Source organism: Molossus molossus, unplaced genomic scaffold (assembly GCF_014108415.1).
Source record: "Molossus molossus isolate mMolMol1 unplaced genomic scaffold, mMolMol1.p scaffold_m16_p_5, whole genome shotgun sequence".
Lineage (NCBI taxonomy): Eukaryota > Metazoa > Chordata > Mammalia > Chiroptera > Molossidae > Molossus > Molossus molossus.
In genome coordinates this window covers 17,557,257-17,581,490 of record NW_023425388.1, presented here as the reverse complement: position 1 = coordinate 17,581,490, position 24,234 = coordinate 17,557,257, and positions in this window count along the sequence as shown.

Sequence of the window (24,234 nt, the reverse complement as noted above, 5' to 3'; positions counted from 1 at the left end):
CTATTGAGAAGAGGCATATTCAGATTGAAATGCATCATATTGACAGCTGTTTAGTACAACAAGAACTGATTTTTATTTGGGGTAATCCTTTTATAAAGTGGCCTAAGAATCGTACCTCATTGGAAGTAGAATTTCATCTTGATCTTCTAGGAAATAGTTTTTTGGGAAGTTGGGCTGGATACTTCTATGTGACAAAGCAAGAAAGAAATTGTGTAATGTCTGAATTTGGCATCAGAATGCCAATGCTTTGGGTAAAGTGAATGTGAATTTCAAATCTTAAAAGAACATGAAGAAAATGAGTATTTGAACCCCTGCGGATGAGTGCAAAAAAATTAAAGATATATGATAATTTTAGCAGTCACAAAAAGTGATTGCTATTGTGAAGCCTGCTGTTTTCTCTTCAAACATGGCAATAATGTGTAAATTAAATTGCAACAGGAAGTGTATATTATAGAATAACTTCCTAGTTGCTTTTCATGCCGAGGTAGATAAATGGAAAATATATGATAATTGCACGGCAAAAAGGATAAAAAAGATATTTTAATCAGCTCAAACCATTTAAAATTAGCCACTTGCAAAATAAAGACAAGTTTGTTTTTTTTTCTAAATCTAATTAAAAATAGTTGCTTTGAAGATAGTAGGAATTCAAGAAAGATATATTGGTCCAAGATACAGATTTTAATAAAATTAAAGGATATGTTACTATTTATTAATAAGCATATGTTTTTTATAGGCTTAAAAGGAAAGGTAATAGAATAGTCAATTTGGTACTTTAAGCTTAACGATGTATGTGAACATATGGTGAAGTAGTTTCTTTTCACAAAATGGATATTGCAGGAATATATTTTTTGTGTGAAATATGCTAAGATGAAGATTATTTCTTCTTTGAAATACATTAAAATTTGATAACAAAACTGTTTAAAAACTATTTAGAAATTATATTCTCTGATATAAAATAATTTTGTCCACAAAGTTTATTAGTCTTTAACATCAATACTACTGTACAATAGTTTGACAGGTTCATCCCCCCCCCCCGCCCCGTTTTTTAGTAGCAGATAGAAGATTAAAGCAATTAAGCAAGCTGGTTATTATCCTTGAGAAACTCTAAAGAATAGATATAAGAGAAGATAAATGAGAAAATATCATGATAAAGGCAAATTTTCCTACAAACAATATAAAATAATTGTGTTTCATTGCTCTTGTCAGGTCCGAAATGAAAACTGTATCACCCTTGATGAACAGTTTAGTAATTTTCTCAGCAGCTGACTCCCAGCATACCCTGGGCTTTGACACCAGTTGCTTTAGGTGTTCACTCAACTCTATTGTCCATTGTGTTCAAGATGATGCTTTTGAACACAGCTAGATTTTCTTAGGTAAGGCATGACAGTAAGTCCTAACTAGGGAGCAGAGAGAACAGTCTGTCCTTTCATTTTTTAGAAGCTGTGTTCAAAAGCATCATCTTGAACACAATGGACAACCACTGAGCCACACTGGCCAACCTAGGTTCGCCTTTGACCCACTTATAATTGAAAACTAGATTGAGCACTTTATAGTTGCTTTGGGGTATTGTTGATGAAGGCAGGCCTATAGAATAATTAGTGTTTAAGGTTTGGTAGTACATGTTGTGAGACTAAAGGCAGATAATGGGACCAGGAGAAGAGGGGGAAAGTGATTATTCTTAAATTTCTAGATGAGCAAGGGGTCTAAGAAACCTAAACTGCTTCATAATAACGATGCAAAGAAATCTGCAGCATTTGCCTTCATCACTATGTTGACAGTTGGTTCGATGATGCAAAAGCAATGACGTGTAAAACTGCTGGTGCCCCAAGGAAGGCACTCACAAGATGAACGAGTAGTAATGATCTTCAACACTACATACAGGAAAAGATGAGGTGCTAACATTTGAGACAACATGTATGGATCTTGAGAATATCATGTGAAGCAAAATAAGTCAGAAAAAGTTAAGAACTGTATGATTTCACTCATATGTGAGATATAAAACTGAAAGCAACAAATGAACAACCAAGAAAAACAAATACAAACTCATAGACACAGATGAAAGTGTGGTGGTTACCAGAGGGAAGCGGGGTGGTGGTAAAGGGGGTCATCAAATATATGGGAAGAAGATTTGAGTGGGTGGTGGGTACACAAAGCAAATACAGATGGTGATTCGTAGAATTGTACGCTTGAAATCCATATAATAATAGCCAAAAAGCCTGCTTCAGTAACAAATATTCCTGATGAAGCAGTACATATTTATTTTCTTACATCTCAGTGTTTTTTTAATACTCCATATGATGAATGAGAAACACATGAAGCACTTCCAGTTTAATACCATTGTATGATCGTTGTATCAAGCAAAAGCACTTTGGAAAGAATGACTAAAAGACAAACTACGATTATTCAGATTTGGATACTTGGCAGACATATTCTGAAAATAAAAGAAGTGAGGCTGTCATTTCAGGAAAAATAAAAGAAAAATGTTGGCGATGATAAAATGGGAGCTCTCAAGTACAATTAGCATTTTGGAAAACTTACATCTGCCATCTTAAGCTTGACATATTCTCGAAATTGAAATAATTTCTGATGACATTGGTTGTGATTAACAAACGTGATCTTGATGTTGTTTGGTGAAATATGCCAAAATTTGGAAAAGCTGCAGAATCATTGGAACAATATTTTTCAAATTATGAATGCATAATATTGCATAGACAAAATAAAATTTCAAAATAGAGGAATAGATTAAAAGGAAACATACACATTTTTCAGATATGGTTTCAGACTAAACACATGTAACTAAACCTTAGGAAATTACAACTGGTTAAATTTTGGTATAGTATTAAAAAGAAGTATTCACAATTACATTTAATTTTTTTATTCATGACATGTGTGAGTATATTTATCCATATACTTCAATAAATAGCATATTGCAACATTTTGAATACAGAAGCAGATTATAGAAATGCAGCTGGCTTCTATCATGCCAGACCTTTTATAGTATAACAAAAATGTTTAATAATGCCACTCTTCACACTAAATTGCCATTGTAGAATAATAAGATCATTTTTTAAATAGATAAATATGTTTTAATTTTATCACCTTTAATTTCTGATATGGCATATGTTGACAGGTACGCCTGACATAGACAAGATCACGTTGGAGTCAGTAATTTTTAAGAGATTTAAAATTCCTGAGTCTGAAAGGTTGAGAACTTCTGACCTTGTACGACAAGAGAACTATCCTCTTGCAGAACTGTCCATTTGCAGAAGACTGCCGGGCTGATTTGGTACACTAGACATATTTACACGTGGAGTGAGCAGAGCTGATTGCCCAGTGAGCTTTGCCTTTGTGTGCATATTTTAGCTCTTACAGTTAGGCCAATGTGCACTGCATTAATAGAATGTTGTTAAAAATCAATGAAAAAAGGGCAAATTTGGGTAGGAGTAACATGTTATGGCATTAAATCTTCCCAATGTCAACATGTTTTCATACATTTATTTTTGTAATATTCTTCAATAGGTTTTGATTGTCTTATTAATAAGAATATTCTTGTCTTTTTAATTTATATGCAAGATTTTAGAGATATTTTTTATTAGTGGAAAAAGTAATAATGTTTTTATTATTTTATTTATGTGCATATTATGAAAATAAATTGCTACTTTTATTTTTTATTTATTGATTTTGGAGAGAGAGAAGGGAGAGAGAGAGAGAGCGAAAGAAACATTGAAGAGAGAGAACATCGACTGGCTCCCCCCTGCACACCCCTTACTGGGGATTAGGCCCACAACCTGGGCATGTGCCCTGACTGTGAATCGAACTGGTGACCTCTTCGTTCATGAGTCGATGCTCAACCACTAAGTCATACCAGCTGGGAAGAAACTGTTACTTTTAAATATCTTTTATGTAACCACATCATCAGAATCCTTTATTAATTTTAATATTTTTAAGCTGGAAATGCTGAAATATTTCTTTAGTTATATAAATATTCTGTTGAACTTTCTTATTGTAATTTCAATCTCATTTACTTTATTCCTTTGATTTTATCATCTTGATAATACTCATAAATGATTACAATAGCAGGTGTCTTTTAATTCCCAATGTTCATGGAATTAAACATATTTTAGGTTTATGATTATTCATTAATGTTATTAAAAGATCTTTGATATTTTGTAATGCACTTTATTTCTATCTTATTAAGAGTTTGTATAAGAAACAGCATTTTTCTAAAACTATAGGTTGAAATTCTCTAAATAAAGTTGGAGTGCTCAAATCTTTAAAGGTAGAGTAAAAGGAGATGTTTAAGCATTTTCAAATACTTTCTGTTAACTCTGTACTAATTCTGATCATTCTTATTATTAAATGTCTACTCCTTTTGTGACAAACACGATTTGAAATAATGTTAATTACTTCTATGATTCAGTCATTTGTTTTCATTCTAATTTAAATTTTGGTTGTTTGGTACATACAGATGCCTTATTTGTATTTTTTCTTTATTATATATCTGATCACTCTGAAATTTCACTCTTTACATTGTTGAGTAATTTTTTCTGACTGTGGATGGAACCCAAAACCTAGGTATGTACCCTGACAGGAATCGAACCCACAACCCTTTTGGTGTATGGGATGATACTCCAACCAACTGAGCCACCCGGCCAGGGCAACTGACTTTAATTTTATGCCCACAATTTTACATATTTTCTTTACCAATTTCTTTTAAGTATGTATTTTACATGCAGAAGACTTGAGGTTTGTTTTTTAATCCACTTGGAAAACTTCATTTAAATTTCTATTTTAATTAGAGAACATTTAGTGTAATGATGGGTATGTTTTGAAGCCTCAGTTAATTATTTTAAAGTGTGTAGAGGATAATTGAGTGAGTAAAATGGAACAAAAGGAACTTAGAAATAAATTTGAGTTTCTGCATTATTTTACCGAGAAGAATGGAAATGATAAAGTCTAGGGTATGGTTTAAGGGCCACTGAGAGAATATGGAGAAAAATATCCCTGGACATAAAGAGTTAAGAAACTGACAATGTAAGGTTTGCTTATCATTGTGGATATTAACCCAAGCGTGGAGTCCTGCTGACCACAGGGCCCTGTACAATAATATGAGTGGCATGTCCAGGAAGCCAGCCTGGTGCAGAGAGAACTATTTAAAATAATCTGCATCAAATGTTGTCATTTGGGTGCTTCCGTGAGTTTCCTTTGTTTTTAAAGATACTAAAGCTAGGTCCCTAGCTCCAGCATCCCTTAGTCACCCCTGCTTAGGAAGAAAGTCATCGTGGCAGAATGATAGGCACAGAGGGAAGGTGAAAGTCTGGGAAGTCTACTGCTAAATATCTGCCAGGTTTTGAGCATCACTTCCCCCAACTGACCATGTCAGGTAAAGAAACCCTGCTGTAGGAAGGGTGATAAAAAGTACGTGGGAAAACACCAGAGTATTGTCACGGGTGAGGGTCTAGGAGCAGAACACCTGCCCCCTACAAGGTTGGCCTCCCTGAGACAGGCACGTGGGCAGCAGACTCACTGGGAATGAGCGTGGCTGAGACCAGGGCTGCGGTTACCCTCTCGGGGCCCGCCGCGCAGCAAGGGGTCTCCAAACCCGGGCACAGGGTGGAGCAGCTTCCCCTCTGTGGACTAAAGGAAGTGGAGGGGTCGTCAAATTCCTTCCTGGGCCTCCGAGAACATCCTGGAGGGTGAGTGAAGGGTCCCTGGCCCCTTACCCAGTGTGAGCGCCAGCCGAGTGAGTGTGCTGCCCCGGGGCTCTACTTGCAGAAGATGCAAAACCTCAGTGGAAACCCTTTCAGCCATTTATTCAGACATCCTCTCTGCTAGCAGGTCCTTTAACAGCTGTGGCATGGAGACAGGATGGTGCCTGAGGAAGAGAGGGAGGTTTGAGGCTGTAAGTCTCGTTAGCAGCCACTTCAGGACGCAAGACGTGGAAGGAGACACAGTCCAGAGTATGGCCGTTAGCAGAGGGAGGGAAGGAGGAGCGCAGAATAGAGGGGTTCAAACACATGGTGATGAAGATTTGACTTGGGGTGGTGGACACACAATGCAATACACAGATGATGTAGTATAGAAATCTAGACTCAAAACCTATAGAATTTTACTAGCCAATATCACCCCAATAAATTTAATTAAACATTAAAAAATAGACCTAGAAGTAGGCACCTCCTCTCCAATGATGCCACATGACTTAATAAGCCTTCAGTGTTTAGAACTAATCTCAGGAGGCAGGTAGGGAAAATGCTCAAAATGACTGAGTTTTATTGAGATTTGAGGTTTTTTTGTTTTTTTTTTAAATGTTATACTCACTAAACTAGCATTTTTCTTTTTATCTATAAAAACCTATGTTTTAAAAGTAAACGATTATTTATGTCAGGAAAATAATCTATTAAATTGATTTTCAACATCATGTAGAATGGAAGGTTTTATTTTTATAAAATTTAATTACCTAATACATTGTTACTCTTATATAATATATTTAAATTGCTGGAGACCAATGGTTTATCACATTATGAGAGATTCATATACTTTATCAACAATATAAATTTATTTCCAAACAATTTTACATGACATCTTAGGCAAATAATTTTTAACCTCAAGGCAGCAAGTTTTCATGTTATTTTTTCTGTGTTTCACTTGATTTTCAGTTTCTTCTGCCAAAGGCAAATGATAGAACATTTGCTATTTTTATTTGTTTTCAGTTTTTTTAAGCCTATTTTAAAATGACTCAAAGGTTGAATGCATTATACAATCGTTCTAAAATAAATCTAAGCTATTAGAAGGTTGTGAAGAAAAAATAATTTTATATATTATACGTTCAAATTAAGACACATGATTTTCTGCTTATTTATCACATAAATTCAATAGGAGTAGCTTGTGTCTGTCACAAATTCTTTCCACAATTTTGAATAGATAAATTCAGTAATTAAAATAGTCAATCTTCCATATAAATTAACTATGTTTTCCTTGAGTAGGTCAATTTATAAATTAAAATTATGGATAGCTCATATTAGTTTGTTAGTGCTTCCTTAATAAAGTTTCACAAACTTTGTGACTTAGAAATTATTGTCTTGCAGTTCAGTTCAGCAGGCGAGAAGTCAGATGAAGTTGTCCACAGTGTTGGCTCCTTCTGGAGGCTGTGAGGGAGAATTTGTCCCATGCCTCTCCCGAGCCTCTGGTGGTTTGCCAGGTGTGTGTTCCCTGGCTGTGGCATCCTCATTTAAACCTTCACAATGCAATTTTGTGTACTTGCCTCTGTGCCCAAACTTTCCCATTTTATAAGGACACTGGTCACATTGGTTATGAGCCCACCTAGTGACTGCATCTTAACTTGATCATTGGCAAAAAACACTATTTCTAAATAAACTCACAATCACAGATACTGGGGATTAGGACTTAAGCATCTTTTGTGGACACAATTCAACCCATAACAGTTTCTTTTCCAAATATAATGTGCATCAAATGTTTAGTTAATACCAGATTTTTAAAACTGAACTCGGTATAACTTTTCCTCAAACCCTTCAGTTTCTGGTTGATTTTAAGATTATGATTCAAGGTGAAGCAAGTAGTTTTCTTGCTCCTTTAACCCAAGCTGGTATCCAGACCTAGTTTCTGGCAAGTAAGTATTGCTTTGGGAATTTTAGCATGAGTCTGGTAGTTATTATTATTTCTCCATTTACTAGTCTTTTGGGAGCCTCATAAGGAACAAATGTGATTACCAGTTGTGACTAATAGGTAATTATACTATTTCTGTCGCCTTAAAAATATATGATTCAATAGTATCCGATTCCTCATCATGACCTGTAAGAAGACATTTCTCTTTGAAATGTCCAATTACAGTCCATTAACTTGAAATAACTTTGAAATTCTGCTGGTTAACTGCAGAATTATTCCCATCTTTGACGTCAAGAAATCATATATGAAAACACGTATTTTTTCAGCCAAGTGTAGAGGCAAAGGGCATTGCAAATTATATCATCTGTCTTATTAAGAGACACACTTTCCAAGGACAGTGCGAGAGACCTGGTTGAAGTCAAGCATGCAATATTAATACTTAGACAGGTATCTGACATTTCATTAGAGGACCCACAAGCCTTTGAAGCTGAGCAAGAAGCCTTGAACACAACTGTGAACTGTGGAGTGACGGGTGGGGAATGAGGGGATGAGGAGGCTAAATCATTTTATCTTTATTTCCATATCCTCTTAAATGGACTTTTATTTTAAAATCACAGTTATCAAAAATAGTTAATTAACATAAACCATCTGTGGAAAGAAGGAAGCTTAGAATAACCTATCCATCACGACAGATCAATCATGACTCCCTTTTTTTCTAATTAACTTTGTTTTAATCTCCTGTTATTTTCTGTTATTTGTAGGTCAAATACCACAAAATCTGAGGTCAAATACTATAAAATACAGAAGAAAAATATGACGGGGAGGCCTTGTGAACGTGAGGATCCTACCTTAGTTCCTAATGGTTCTTCAACTATGACAATGGTGTTACTACCTTCATTTTGACTAACCATGTGCGTTTTGGATCAAGGCTGCCAGATGCTGTCTAACTTAGAGGCTCTGAAGAAACTGGCACCTGACAAGGCTTTCTTAGGCAAGGGAAGCTTTGGAGCCTCAACCTGAAGCATCGGATGATTACCCAGGTGACCATGGAGGAGTGTAGTGTTGCAGGCACTGAAATGTCATCGAGAAAGCACTTGATGTGTCCAGGGAACCAAGAGTAGTTGAGTAACATCAAGAGAGAAGAGAGTTTGGGGGTTTGGGGCCACGGAGTACATTAGTGATTAGGTAAAGATCTGCCTTGATTGTATGTGTTTTAAGCAGTGAAGTAAGTAGTGAGCAACTTACTTAGAATTAGGTCTGAGAGACAAAGAATAAGCTAGCAGGAGGTGACAGAGGGGGAAAAAACATGATTCAGATATAAACTGCAGAAGTAGAAGAGATGTAGAAAACATGATACTATTCACTAGGTATCTAAGAGACTACCTAGCATACTGGTAAGGACTGGATGTCTTGGAATCTAATAGACGGAGGTTTCACCACCACCTCGTTGGTTCCCTTTCTCCTTCCTTCCCTCTGACTCTCTCTCCTTTGTTCCAACACATTTAAGCAGGTTTCAATCATACACGGTATGTTTTTAATCCTAACGAATTAAGTTGGAAACCAGTAACAAAAACAAAACAAAATAAAACAAAAAAACCACAAATTTGTAGAAATTAAACAACACTATTTTTAATATCCAATGAGTCAAAGAGAAATAACAAAAGAAGTTAAAAATACTTTGAAAACAAAATAAGTATTGAAACCAAATTCATGCACCAAAGATTAGAAAATGAAGCAAAAGCAATGGTTAAGGAGAAATATATAGCTATAAATGACTATATTAAAAAAAGAGAGAGAGAGCAAATCAATAACCTAACCTTATACCTTAAGACACTAGGACAAACCCTCAGGAAAATACTAGTCAGCTGAGTGTAGCAGTATATGCATCCATGTATTGCACATTATGACCAAATGGGATAAATAAAAGAAGGCAAGAATAATTAAATTTAAGAAAATCAACCAATTAAGTGCATCGTATTAATAGAATAAAGGTTCTACTCATTTGAAAAAAAAAAAAAAAAAAACCCAGTACCTGTTATGATAAAAATACTCAACAAACAAGGGAAAAAAGGAATCTTCCTTAGTCTGAAAAAAATATTTTATGAAATATCCACAGCTGACATCATGCTTAGTGGTATAAAATTGCAAACATTCCTGCTAAGATCAGAAACAAGATAAGGATGTCTACTTTTACCACTTCTGCAACACTGAGCTACAGGTTCTAGCCAGAGCAGTTAGCAAATAAAAACACAAAATGATATTAGATTGCAAAAGAAAAAGTAAATCTGTGTTTGCAGAGGACACAATCTTTTATATCAGGATCATGAGGGATCTATAAATATTTAGAGAATTAGATTAAGGCTGGGTTTATAGATCAATGTAATGAAACTGAGAGTCCAGAAATAAATTCTGACATTATATCGTCAATTCATTTTATCCAGGGTATCATGATGATTCAGTAAAAAAAGAATAGTCTTTTCAACATATGGTTTTGAAACAGCTCTTAGAAAAAAATGTAGAAGTACCTTTTTGTGATCTAGTAAATAACTGAAAGCAAAAATATAAGTGACAGAACAACAAGCAGATAAAGTGGAATTCATCAAGATAATCAACACTTGTGTTTCAAATGATGCCACCAGGAAAATACAACTCATAGAATGAGAGAAAATATTTGCAAATTAAATGTCATTCAAGGGACTTGTATCCAGAATTTACAAAGAACTTTTACAACTCAAGAGAAAAAGCTGAGCAAAGGTTTTGAATAGTCATTTCTCAAAAAAAATATGTAAATTGTAATAAGGACATGAAAGCATACTTTATGTTAATCATTAGAGAAATGCAAATCAGAACCACAAGATACCACTTCACACCAACGGGGATGGCAATGATAAGCAATAAGAGCTTACATAGACATGGAGAAGTGGAACACTCATATGCTGCTACTGGTATTTCAAAACTGTGCAGCCAGTTTTGAAAACACTTTGCAGGTCCTCAAAATGTTAAAGTTTGTGACATACAAACTCCGTCCTTATGTATATAATCAAATTAAAATATATCCAAGCTAATGTGTACATAAAAGTTCCTAAAGGCATTATTCATCATAACCCAAAGAGAGAAACAAATCAAATGTTCATCAATTTATGAATGGGTAACTGCAATGAATATATTCATATAATAAAATATCCCAGAACAAAAAATAAAGAAAAAAAATAGTACACGATACTGAAAGGGTTAATAATGTTTTAACAAAATTAAACTCCTTTCTGACCAGTTATTCCTGCACGTAAACACCCGAGCAGTTTTCTAAAAACCCTGGGATGACACTCAGAGGAACCATGAAGGTAAGGGGTTAATGGTGGCCTTGGAAAGCTTGGAGGGACCAGAAAAAAGAAAGGGATTAATGATGGCCCCGACCTCTGCTGAAGCAGATTCCTTACCTCTGAGACATTTTATATCAGCCCGGCACCAATTAAGCGGTGCCAAGAGAATGTAGCTTTTTTTTTTTAATATAGTTTTCTTTTGTTGTTTGTTTCTGTAGTTTGGGCCTATAAAAGCCAGAGAACAAAGAGATTTCGATGCTGAGCTAGAAAATTGCGTCTCAGTCCACCTGCACCCAGGCATATGCAATAAAGCCATTTTGCTCTACACTGGCCGTGCTTTGTGGATGTGATCTCCCGCCGGCTCAGATCTTTTAGATACAATGTGGATGAAAACATTCTGTTAAGTAAATTAAGTCCATCATAAAAGACCATACATTGTATGAGTCCATTTATGTGGAAGATCTAGAAAGTGCATAAAACATATTATTTTATGAACAAGTAGAAGAGAGAAAAAAGATTACTTGTTTCCAATGGGTGGGAAAAGACATTGAGAAGGACTGTGAATGGATATAGGGTTTCTTTTTAAGGTAGTAAGATTGTTTTGAAATTAGATGGTAATGATGATCACATAACTCTGGAGATATACAAAAGCAAAAATTAAAAAAACAAAAGAACCCACAGAACTGTTTAACTTAAAAGATTAAAATTTGTTGTATTTAACTACACTGCACAACTTTTAGTCTTTAAATGACTTATATGTTTAAGTGATTACCATATTTGATCACAAAAGATTTTTCCATGAAGAATAATTATTTTATGGGTAGGGCTGTAATATTAGGTAGAATTTCCTTTTAGATAAGCTTATAGCTATTTATTTTGTTGTTTCCTACCTTGTAATTTCTTGGATCAACACTGTAGGATTTGTTTAAAGTTACTCTGTCATATTTTTCAATTACATATTGGTTGAATATTAACATGGTCCATTCATGTGCAACTTTCTTATTTTATTTTGTGCATGTGATGATGATAGATGTGAAGTAGGTGATCCCAGTACTAGTTTCTCTGCAGTGGTGCCTGGAAGTTCTTTCTTCCTCAGTTGTGCATGTAGACCCCTCTGGGCTAGTCCATTCATTCAAGGAAGATGACTCTCCTGGGCTCTTAAATGGATTAGTGATTCTTTTCCATTGAAAATATTAAGAAACCCATGGGCTTACTGCTTAAATCATTCATACTTTTAATAATCAAAAAGAATTGTGAGGATTAGCATTCACGATTATCTAACCTATATTAGTTCGCAATTGCTTCTAGAACAAGGTACCACTCGTTGAGTGGATTAATATAACGAAAGTGCATTAACTCATAGTTAGGGAGGCTAGAAGTTTGAGATGAAAGTCTTGGGGGGTTAGTTCCTTCTGAAGGCTGTGAGTGAGCTAGTTCCATGCCTCTCCTCCAGTTTTTAGTGATAGGGCATGCCTTGCTTTGTAAACGCACCACACCAATCTCTGCCTTCGTCTCCACGGGACTTGCTCCCTGCGTGAGTGTCTGGTCTGTGTCCCATTTCCCCCTTTTTATAAGGACAACCTTCATTTTGAGTTAAGGGTCCATCCTATTATAGTATAATTTCACCTTAGGTAATTATATCTGCCACCACCTAAGGTCATATTCTGAGGTACTGAGAATTAGGATTTGTAAACATATGAATTGGGGATGAGAGAAACATGATCCAACCTATTAACCACAAACTTTTAAAGATTATATTTAAATTGTACTTAAGGTTCTTTTTACAGATGTTGTTTGTGGTACATGTTATATATGAAAACTTAGTCCAAAGTTGGCTCAATTATGTTTTTTCATTACTCTGAAAAATAAATCAAAATAAGGATAGGTAACATACAACGAAAGCTGTTTTTATATGGGCCCATGCTGAGTATATTTCAAGGTTTACTTTGTAAAATGGTCAGCACACCCATATGGAAAAATACGATTTCTTTCTCCATTACTGTTGAAAGACAAGTGTCTCACAATTGGAGCCTCAAGTACTTAAAGAGCCTTCTCTGTCTATCACTATCCAGGGCTGAATTCATATATCAAATCCAATGTCCTTACCCGTGTTCTGTCTAGAGCTTCCCAAACCACCCAGTAAATGAAGTAAAAAATGTTGAGTAAAAGTCACCCACTGCCTGAAACCTGGCAAAGCAACTCCCAAACACAATTATTTTTAAGTAAAACAAGAATATCATCTAGGGTCTATTTGAATAGAAATTGTTTATCCATTGTCAAACATCTTTACCCATGTTAACTTTTCTTCACCAAAACACAGATGAATGCTTAATATTTAGATACAATACCCATCCAATTTTTTAAAAAGCTGAGGCCTGGCTCCGGAGCCCCTGTGCATTTGCCTCCAATGTGGTGGGCTCTGCTATCTTTGGAATTCATAAAAAATAATGTTAAATTAATGGAAATAAACTTTAAGAAACTTTTCTTCCCTTTGACTCATTTAATGGTATAATGAAGTTCAAGATATATTTTCTTCAAGGGATGTATTTGGGATTTTTAAGTCTAAATATGTCTCGATTAGTTATCAAAATTAGAACCTAATTATTGTTAGGACTATCAGATTAGCCATCACCTAACTTTATAATTTCTTGTTGAAATATATCACTTGTGTAATGCAGAATAGTGTGTATTCAATATTAACAACAGTGAGTTCTTTATATTCTTTTATATAGACTGATCATGCAAAAACGTAAGTTCTTTCAAAATATATCATCTATTACAGCAATTTCCCACTGGGTGCATGACGGCACATTGGTGTGCAACAAGAATTTTTAAAACATGCAATACCTGACTATTTAGTCAGGGCACTAATATTCTTTCCCTTACTGTCAAATGGAGAAAAAAAACTGACAACAGCCAACACAATAGACATATAGTGTGAATGAATAAAAATTATCCTTATTTTTTGGTCAGATCAGCCAAAAAAAATTTTTTTTAGTGTGCTGAAGAATTTTAGCAATTGGTTTATGTGTACCATAATATGAAAAAGGTTGAAAATCACAGATCTATTAATATGTGACCTAGAATTACAGGTAGTATTGAAACAAAACAAATATAAATGTAATAGACATCAACATTCAATAGCATCATTCTCCCTGAGTTCTAATATTATTGACACACTTGTAATTATCTAGTTATTAAAAATAGTAAAGAAGCAAAAAAAAAAAAAAAAGGCTAGACATTATAGGCATGTCATTTGGGAGGTTTCACCAGGAAATGGCAATTTCACAACCCCCAGGAGACCACTGGCCCATTCCCCAAAGGTCACTGCAAGAAGGGATACAGAAAAGGGGAGATAGACACATGCAGTTGGGGTGACTAGGTAAGGTGCCTGTCATCCAAACCTGGAAACAGAGATCATTAGCCAGAATGAGTGGAGTTGATGCAAGCCTGTAAAAATTTGGGGATACATAATCCCCCAAACAAAAGAGTTTGCTCTCTTGTGACTTTTGGTGTGTGGGGTTCTCTCTTTCCTGCTTCCTTGCACTCACCTGTGCTCTGTCCAAGTGTGGTCTTGCAAACCACACATGCACTGGACTAATGGATTGTAGTGGGAAATGCAGACTAAACTAGCCTGATGCTGAACTGGACTCTACCCTGACATGGAAGGAAAACTGGACACTGGCTCTGATTCTAGCCTATTGAAACCACAACTACACTTTTATGCCAAGACTGCAGGAAAGGGGACCTTGGACATCCAGGGATATAATTCCACAAACATAAACATAAACTTTTCTACAATATCTCATCCTCCCTTATGAGTCTCAGAGATGCTTTTTCTTGGAATATTGCAAGAAGCCTACTCCCACTACTACCAAGTGCAGGCGATGACCTCTCCCCACAGGTAACATCATCACTCACATATCATCTGTTACAAGCTATATGAGAAGATGCTGGTCATGCACACTCATGCTATTGTAGTTGAATAGCATGAGAACAACTTCTGTTTAACCTCTACAAGTATTAGAAGAAAAAAACAGTGATTTCTCAGTTTATTGTTTGTAAATCCAGAAATGAACTTTGGGGCAAATTAAGAAGAACTTTCTATAGGTATGTACAAATTGTATTCCCTCAATTCCATATGTTGGAGCCCTACCCTCAATGTAATTATATTTGGAGACAGGGCTTTTAAAGAGTTCATTTCTGGATAATTAATGTTAAATGAGGTCATCGTGAAGGAGTTGCCTAAATCCAACACGACAGGGGCCGTTGTAAGAGGAGAAAGCAGCATCAGGGATGTGTGCACAGAGACAGGCCATGTGAGGGTGCAGCCATCCCCAAACCACGGAGAGAGCCTTCAGGAGGAAACCAAGCCTGCTAGAACCTTAACCTTGGCCTTTTAAACTCTGGAACTGTGAGAAATAAATTGTGTTGTTTAAGTCACACGGTCGGTGGTCATTTGTTATGGCAGTCCTAGCCGACTAATATCCTGATGATAGAGTTTACACAAAAAGGCACGCATTTGGAAAGCTGAGGTTTAACCCATCATATTCAATTACTATTGGCTTTATTTTTCTAGGTAGTAGTAAAATAGTTAAGTACTAAATGTGAATGTATTTTACTAAAAGAGTGAATAAATATTGAGATGACCGTTTATTTTCATAAGATAATACAGGACACTTTCTATAGTTGTTAAAAACTATCCTTTTCAAGTTTAGTCATTTCTATTTAAAGTAAATCATTTGAAACTGCAATACTGGTCTAGATTTTTAGGATTTGTATTTTTTTTTTTAAAAAAAGCATGAGTTGCTTTTATCTAACAATGTTCATTGGGTACCCTCTCTACCAGGCTTTGTTCTAACATTGAAGACAAAGAGGTGGCTGAAATTGAACAAGTCTCTGCTCCAGAGGTGCTTAAATGCAGTGAGGGAGGCAGATAATGACAATTACAGGATATGTCAGCTGGTGGGTAGATGCTATGAAAAAAAATAAAGTAGAAAACGGGAACATTTGGGAGTGCTACTCTATAGTAGATAAAAAACAAACAACAAAAACCTCCTCAGAGGAGGCAGCATCTGGTCAGAAAAACCATTTCTTTTCTATGGTGCTATCACTTAAAATGCATATTTTTGTCAGTGGAGATGATGACACAGCCAATCAGGATATTCAACTTTCCTGGAACATTTTTTTTCCAAATTGTGACAGAGACTAAGCCAAGAGCTGTTAGCTTCATCAGCTGCTACTCCCAGGGTCAATATATCTTGAATAAAACTATCTAGACCATGAGTTTTAGGTGCTTAGAGGTCCAGGACAGAAGATAAATGCCTTGAGGCAAAAGGTTGTGTTTTTATCTTCAGTTCTAGTTTAAACCTTTCAATCTTGAAGAGATAAAGCAAGCACGAGAGATAAAACAAATTAATTAAATGGATGATAAAGAACATGATATAAAATTCTGGACCAAGTTTTCTAACATTTTTTAAACATCTCAGATGAATCTTGTGAAAATGTGCTTCAGAGTGAAGACGTAATAAGCAAAGAAGAAAAATGAGAACAGGAGCAATGGGTTTGGCCAGAAGAGAATTTCGGCACTAAGACTGCGGTGAGGTTGGATGATTTGTAAGAGACCATCTTCCTTTAAGAGTCATTAAATCTTCCTCTGAATTTCACACATTGTCAGATTTCAAGGGCAGAAGGGTGAGCAGAGAAAGGCCCCTGATCCACTGACCGCCCTCCCCCCGCCCCCCAAGGGCAGCAGCGACACCCTATGCACCGTTGGTCACAGTGTGAATCTAAGCTCCAGCAGACCCTTCCCCACTGTGGCTTTACCCTCTTAAAATACAAAGGCCTGGGTGACCTTGTCATTGGGTGTCAACCATTTCAAGCTGGTTACCCAAGTGTCTATACTTATAAGTTGCCCCGTTAGATTGTTGGAAATGCGCCTGGAGACCTTGGACAGGCCTGGGGTCAGTTGAGCTCTTACGTTGAACATGTGCATCTGTGTCAGATACAAGTATAGTCTTGATTGTGTATCTCCTAAAATCATATATGTGCATATGTGTGTTTTTGGAGCTCACATATTTAAATGTTGGAAGTTGAATACAATTTCTAAAAGCCAAGTATGTGTCAAAGAAAAAACAAAACTGGATATTAAAGCAGTAAAAACAGATTTTACACAGGACTATTGCAATTGAGGATAATAGACCTTGGTAGACAACCTGGCTCGGATCTGGATGGACAATTAGGAACTTAGAGCCAGTGGACAGAAAATTCCTGAAAGGAAATAGCCAGGGCACAGGGAATCCTGGCTGGACCAGTCTGACAGGATGCTTGGCTGAAGAAAGGCCAGGCTGATCAGACGTCCCCTTGGGATGGTGGGGGATGAGGAACACAACACAGTATCTGGGTTGATCACATGTGGGGGTGGGATTCCAGTTAAACTGACTTAGCTGGGTTCTTGTTAAAAATGAATTTATAGAGAGTGCAGAGATGGTCCCAGAATTCTTAGAAGCATGACTAAATTTGGTAAGAAGCAAAGAATTCTTGTCACATGATAAAATGAAGCATTTCAAAATGTCTACGAATTAGTTATGAAAGAAACCATTTTGTCTAATAATTATAAATTGTGATTGTTCCATTTTCTTTTTTCTTTTTTAATCCTCACCTGAGGATATTTTTCTATTTATCTTCAGATATAGTGGGAGGGAGAGAGAAAGAAACATCGATGTGAGAGGGACCCATCGACTGGTTGTCTCCCACATGACTCCAACCAGACTGGGGACAAACTGCAACTGAGGTACGTGCCCTTGACTGGAATTGAACCCGCAACTCATTGGTCTGCGGGCCAATGCTCTACCACTGAGCCAAACTGGCCAGGACATGATTGTTCTATTTTCAAAATAATTTTAAGAAAACAATAAGTTTAAGGAAATATAAAATATACATTTAATTATATATTAGGATTGTTAAATTTACAGGGAAAAAGAAATGAACTAAGAATTGCAGCAATAACGAGAAATAGGAGTGTGCTTTTATACAGAAAGCTACATGCTAGGGTTTAATCCTGGATGAAATTCATAAGAAAGAAAGTTTTGTTACACAGTTGTACGTTCTTCAAATGGCCATTTCTGTCTCCCATAGTATCCTTCTATTTGACGTATTGTGGCTGAGAAATATTATTTTAGTCCTTCCCTAATGGACAAGTATTTTAGACAAACCACAGAAAAACAACTCCAACCAGCTCAGTGATAAAGGACACTTAACTGAAATGGTAAAGAGGTAGCCAAAGGAATTAAAGAAAGGACTTAAATAAGTTACATGGCGAGCAGGAAAATAGCCGGACTTCAAAGCAGTGCATTTCAGGGGCTTACTTTCTCCCTCCTCTGTGCCATATATAATCTGACTTCATTCTTTTCAACTGCATATTCACTTCCTCAATATTTTGGGGAATATAACAACCAACAGGTGTTCATCTGAACCATTTAATTCCTAACGTCATAGAAGGACTGATGATATCGTTATTCACAATAAAAATATTCCAGTGGAAGGAAAAAGCAAATCTGTTGGATTGTATCATTTAACACCCACAGACAGACACTGACTTGTGGTAGGTTCTGCAAGCAAATGCTAGCAGAGGTCAGGTCCATTTGTGTAGTTAGCAAGGAGGTGCATCCCATTTACAACACTTGCTTGGAGCAAAGCGAAGAATGGCTCTGGTAAGAAAAGGGCTCTGGTCAAAAGGCACCATGGATGTCCTTCACGATGGCTCACAAACGATGTTTAAACTACGTCATCTTGAACAGTTATGGACTTTACATTACTAAAGTACACTTTCATTTTTAGCAAAAACCCACCAATTAGTGATAGTTCTGAACTTCTGAGCTGTGCCAGGCAATCTTCCATTCCATTGTAAGTAATATGTCTTCGAGCATTTAAAAATGTCTTTCACATTGCAAACCGTACTTTTTTGCCTTTGCATTTACACCTCGATGCCCTGCTTATTTTTCTACTGAGTTCACTCTGGCTTAATATTGTATCTATTAAAATTGACATCAAGAATTGAACAAAATGCTAGAGCTATGGGAAGTAAATAAGAATTAGAATGGAAGACTGAATCTATTACCTCTGAAGTGATACTACATTTTTACAGTTTGAATTTACTTATCTTTGTAGCTACATCATTTTTTATTCTTACAATTGTGTTAAATTAGCACATAGCAATCAAAACATATTATTTAATCCCTGGTCGGTTTGCCTCAGCAGTTAGAGCGTCGGCCCACAGACCAAAGAGTCGAGGGTTCGATTCTGGTTAAGGGCACGTACCTCGGTTGCAGTTCAGTCCCCGGCCCTGGTCAGGGTCGTGTGGGAGGCAACCTGTTGATGTATCCCTCTCACATTGATGTTTCTCTCTCTCTCTCTCCCTTCCCCTACTCTATCTGAAGATAAATAGAAAAATATCCTCAGGTGTGGATTAAAATATATATATGTGTGTGTGTGTGTGTGTGTATATATATATATAATTTAAACTTAATATATGAAATACTATTTAGATAAACCTACAGAGTTAATTGAATATATTTTTTTCTCAAATAAAAAATTTTACATCTATTAATTTTAATTGTTTGAATCCATTACTCAAATTTTTGGAGGTTTTTGTATATTCATTCATTTTTTATTTTATTTTATCATTATTTAATATTTTCCTCTTAACTTTTTACTTTAAAATTTATGAATAAAAATTCTGTGAATTTATATTTATGAGTGTGGTTAAGACATATACTTGAATTCTTCTACATAATATTTAAGTATGAAAAACTATATTACAATGAAACAAATGCCAATGATTTAATTCCATTTTATCCACATAGTAATAGTGTGTCTTCTGTGTGTATACAACATTAAACATGTTGAACTATTAAATAATTAAGATATAAATCTATATATATGTAAATATATATACAAACAAAATTTCACAAGTATCATCATTTTATAATAGTATGTTATAAAACTATATGTTCATTTTAGTGACTCTATGCTGAATCCTAGTTATCATTTCTTTTTCTGTATAAATGATAAATTTTATCATAATATAGTTAAACACTATCACATTGAGCTATAATTTAAATAGTTTGTTATGTTCTACTCTCTGAAAAGCATTCCCTACTTTATATTTCGGCTAGCCATGCAATATTCCTCGGTTCATAATATGTTACAAAGAAGCATTCCACAATCACATGTGCAAGGTATTTGATACTAGAAAGGAAGTTAATATTACTTGGAAAACAATATCAATTAAAATAGTGATGTAATGTTTTACTGAATTCTTTCTCGAATACTTCTTTAAATTTTTTTTTTCCTTTTATTGATTTTAGAGAGAGAGGAAATGAGAGGGAGAGAGAAATAGAAACATTAATGAGAGAGAACATCGATTGGTTGACTCTTGTATGCCCTCATCTGGGGATCGGGCCCACAACCTGGGCATGTGCCCTGACCAGGAATCAAACCAGTGACCTCTTGGTACATGGGTCCATGCTCAACCAGTGAGCCACAACGGCCAGACTTGGATACTTCTTGACTTCTTAGTTATGTTTATGTCATTCTCTTCAGATTTCAAATACTTTCTATAAGGTAAGTGGCTTTACCCTTCTCAATAGTAGCTGAGAATTTTCATAATAATGTGTCCTCTGTGTGTATACAGCACATTTTTCTTAAATATTAAACATAAATTATTTCGTAAAAGGTACCAGACTATCTTTATATCATCATAAAATATATATATTTTTTGTAGATAGTATATTTTCTTGTCCTTCTTGTTTCTGGGTTTTCTAAAATTGTGCTACCATTTCTAAACTCAAATATGACATATGTATTCAATAATTTCTCTTTTAACCTTCTGAGCTTATTAGCCACTTTCTTTTGCCATGGTGAACCTTAGCATTTCTAAATTTTTAAAAGACTTAGGGCATCCTAAATTTAATTCTTAACTATATGGTCAGATTTTTTGAAGACTTCATAATTCTATTATCACTGCTGCTCCTGATTTGGTTCTATATTACATTCTCGATACATATTTATTGAATTAAATAAATAAATAAATAAATAAATAAATAAATAAATAGAAGAATGACAAAACATTATTGCTCCAAACATACTCATGCTGCATGCACACACATGCACACACATGCACACACTATTACATCAAATAAGATGACATACAATAAGGTCCAAAAATGAGCCATATATTTTAAAAGAATATTATTATCACTTATAAGAAAAATTTTAGAAATTACTGAATTGTCCATAAAATATGACAAAACCTTAGAAACATTAAAAAGAAGACACAATAATATAAAGTATTTTCCCCTATGTAGTGTTTATTTCCTATGTTCCAAGACTGTTTTCAATTTTTATAAGTACTTTTAATCACTAATGATGTTCAGACAGTGCAGTAGTGCATTTTTCCTTGGCAAATTGATTCAGCTTTTAAGCAATCTTTAGAATTCAAATAAAATTTGCTATTCTGCTGAGTCTGGCTAAATGCTATTCTTTATGTGTCAGTCAAATGCATTTATAAATTATGTAAAGAAAAGTACCTGCCCTTTATTTAGTTGCTAAACGTTCCATCATTTTTAAAAAAAATTTTTCTCATTTTAGATTATTGAACGTAAGGAGAATTTTAAAAATATCTAAATATCTTAGTTTGGTATATAAACTTTTATAGAGCCAAATGTGCATCATTTAAATAAAATTTAATAACTGTCCAGCAATAGCTCTATCTGAGGTGAAAAAATTAATGTCTCTCTGCCATAATGTTACGGCATGTTGTAACACACCACTGTCATTCACATGTTCTGTGCAGTGGGAACTTACAACAGATTTGGTATAGGAAGGTACACAGGGTTTTCAGTTTTTAAGATGTGTTCAAATCTTTCCTTTGTCATTTATTAGCTCTGTGCTATAGTTATCAATGTACTTAATTGTAGAATGAAGCTGAGGAGATAGAGGCAAGTTAGGCAGTGCAGGACAGGACCAGGGAAGGGAAGCTTGAGACACGTGGGGAAGTTTTAGATGATTGAAAGCTCAGCACATGAGTAGAATGCAGTACACAGTACATCTGGAGGTTTATTTGGACTCTACAGATCTCAAATTAAAACTAAAATCAACATGGGAAATTGTGCCTCCAAGGCCAGAAGCTTCCAGTTCCCCAGTCATAGAAATGCAAATTAGAAGCTCCTGGAAGGAGCACAGGTCAATTATATAACAAAAACAAAACAAAACAAAACTCAGAATGGCTGGTTCTAGGCAAGAGGGGAACAGCAATTGTGCCCATTCCTTTTTCTGGGACCCTGATGGGTTTGCAAATGAATTTTATCTACTGTTAAAGAATATAGTGCTGGTGAGTCTGACCTATTCCAATTAATATACCTACTGGCTTTGGGGAATAAGGCAACAGGATTGCTGAATGAGTTCTGCTGCGAAACTATAGAGTATGTTTCTATTGCAGAAAGCCAGGTCACCTTAAAAAAAATTATAGGAAACCGAGGTTGGATTTAGAGGAGAAAACAAAAGCAAGTGTAGGGTTACTCCAAGGGTGTTTCCTCTCCCCCTCACTAATAGTCTGGAAGAAATTGAAATTATCATAAAAAAGGAAGCCCCTAAGACTCCTATAGACCCGAGGCTATTTTATTTGTTCTTAACCACATCTAAGTTTTCTCTTACCTGGGAGTAAGCTTCTGTGCAAATGTCAGGAATAGCTAATCAATGTCTGTTTTTAAAGCAGAACCTGTTCACTTCCAACTAAGTAATGTTATGGGACTATATATATCTTTGCTAATCAAATCTACTCCAATTCACTTGATAGGGCAAGCTTTTTAACTCAAGGGTGCCCACGTGCTTTTTCAAGAAGGGTAATATGAATTTAGAGTTAGATGACCTAGGGCTAAACACAGTCAGGCAGGAAACACAGCATTAAAATGTATGGAAGTTGCTAAGGCAGAATTCCTTGAAAGGACCAATCAGAGGCTAGCAAAGTATTTATCTACCCCTGGACAACTTGGGTCCCCTCCCTGCTTTGGGAAGTCTGTTTTTCAAATAAACTTTCCTTTGTCTTGCCACTTTGTCGGTGAACTTGTTATTTGATTTTGCAATACAATGAAGTCAGACCAGATCCTGCAGTTTGGTTTCAAAGCTATATCTTGCTAAATTATATTAAATGAGATGTATATTAAAAGCCTGGCATTTAGAGTGCTTTAAATAAATGTCACTTCATTTCTTACTTTCTGGATTTAAGGAGGCAAACATTTTCCCCTATTGCTCACAGAGTAGTGAAAATTCATTTCCAGTTCTGTATTAGTTTCCTAAGGCAGCTTAAAACAAGTGAAATCTAATCTCTCAAAGTTCTGGAGGCTAGAAAATCAAAACCAAGGTATTGGCACAGCCTTGCTCCCTTCAAGGGTCTAGGGGAGAACTTTTTCATGCCTATCTTTTTGCTTCTAGCATCGCTGGACATCCTCAGTGATCTCTGACTTGAAACTAAATAATTCCAATCTCTGTCCAGATCTTCACATGGCCGTTTTCCCTCTGTGCCTGTCCCTGGTTTTCACACAGCTTCTTCTCCACCAGGACCACCAGTCAACACGGAGGGTCCACACTCATGATGTCACCTTAACTTAATTACATCTGCAGAGACCTTATTGTCAAATAAGGTCATATTCATAGTTACTAGGGATTAAAATTTCAAGATATCTCTTAGCTCGCACATACATAACACTTTCTATTTCAAGAAACATATTCTCATCCCAGCATACTGCCATCTTTTCAATCTTCAGTGTATATACTCTATGCACTCTGATTTAAAAATCTGTTACGCCTCCAAACAGTTATAGAAATGTTACACTTATCATTGTATTATTATGTAGAAGGCTTTTTTTCATTTTTTTTATTTTTGAATCACACACTGTTGATTACTACAGACAGAAAAAAATCTCAACAAAACGATTGCAATGTAGTTTATTAGGCTATCATGTGTATATGATTATGTTAAAAATGATAAAAACTGAAATTTTGGCCTTTTCTATCAACTGTTGATGGGAAAAATAACAAAACATTTTCCCCCACTTTGATATATTGTGTCCTTTAAAGTAACAGTGAAGTGAACCATTAAAAAGTAAGACACTCCATTGAACTGAAAAACAAACTGATTGGGAAAACGAATGCCTTAGGGAAAAGCAGGTTTGGTAATCTCTGCCTTCATGTCCCCCCATGTCTTTGATGGATCATGTAAAAAGCTAAATTC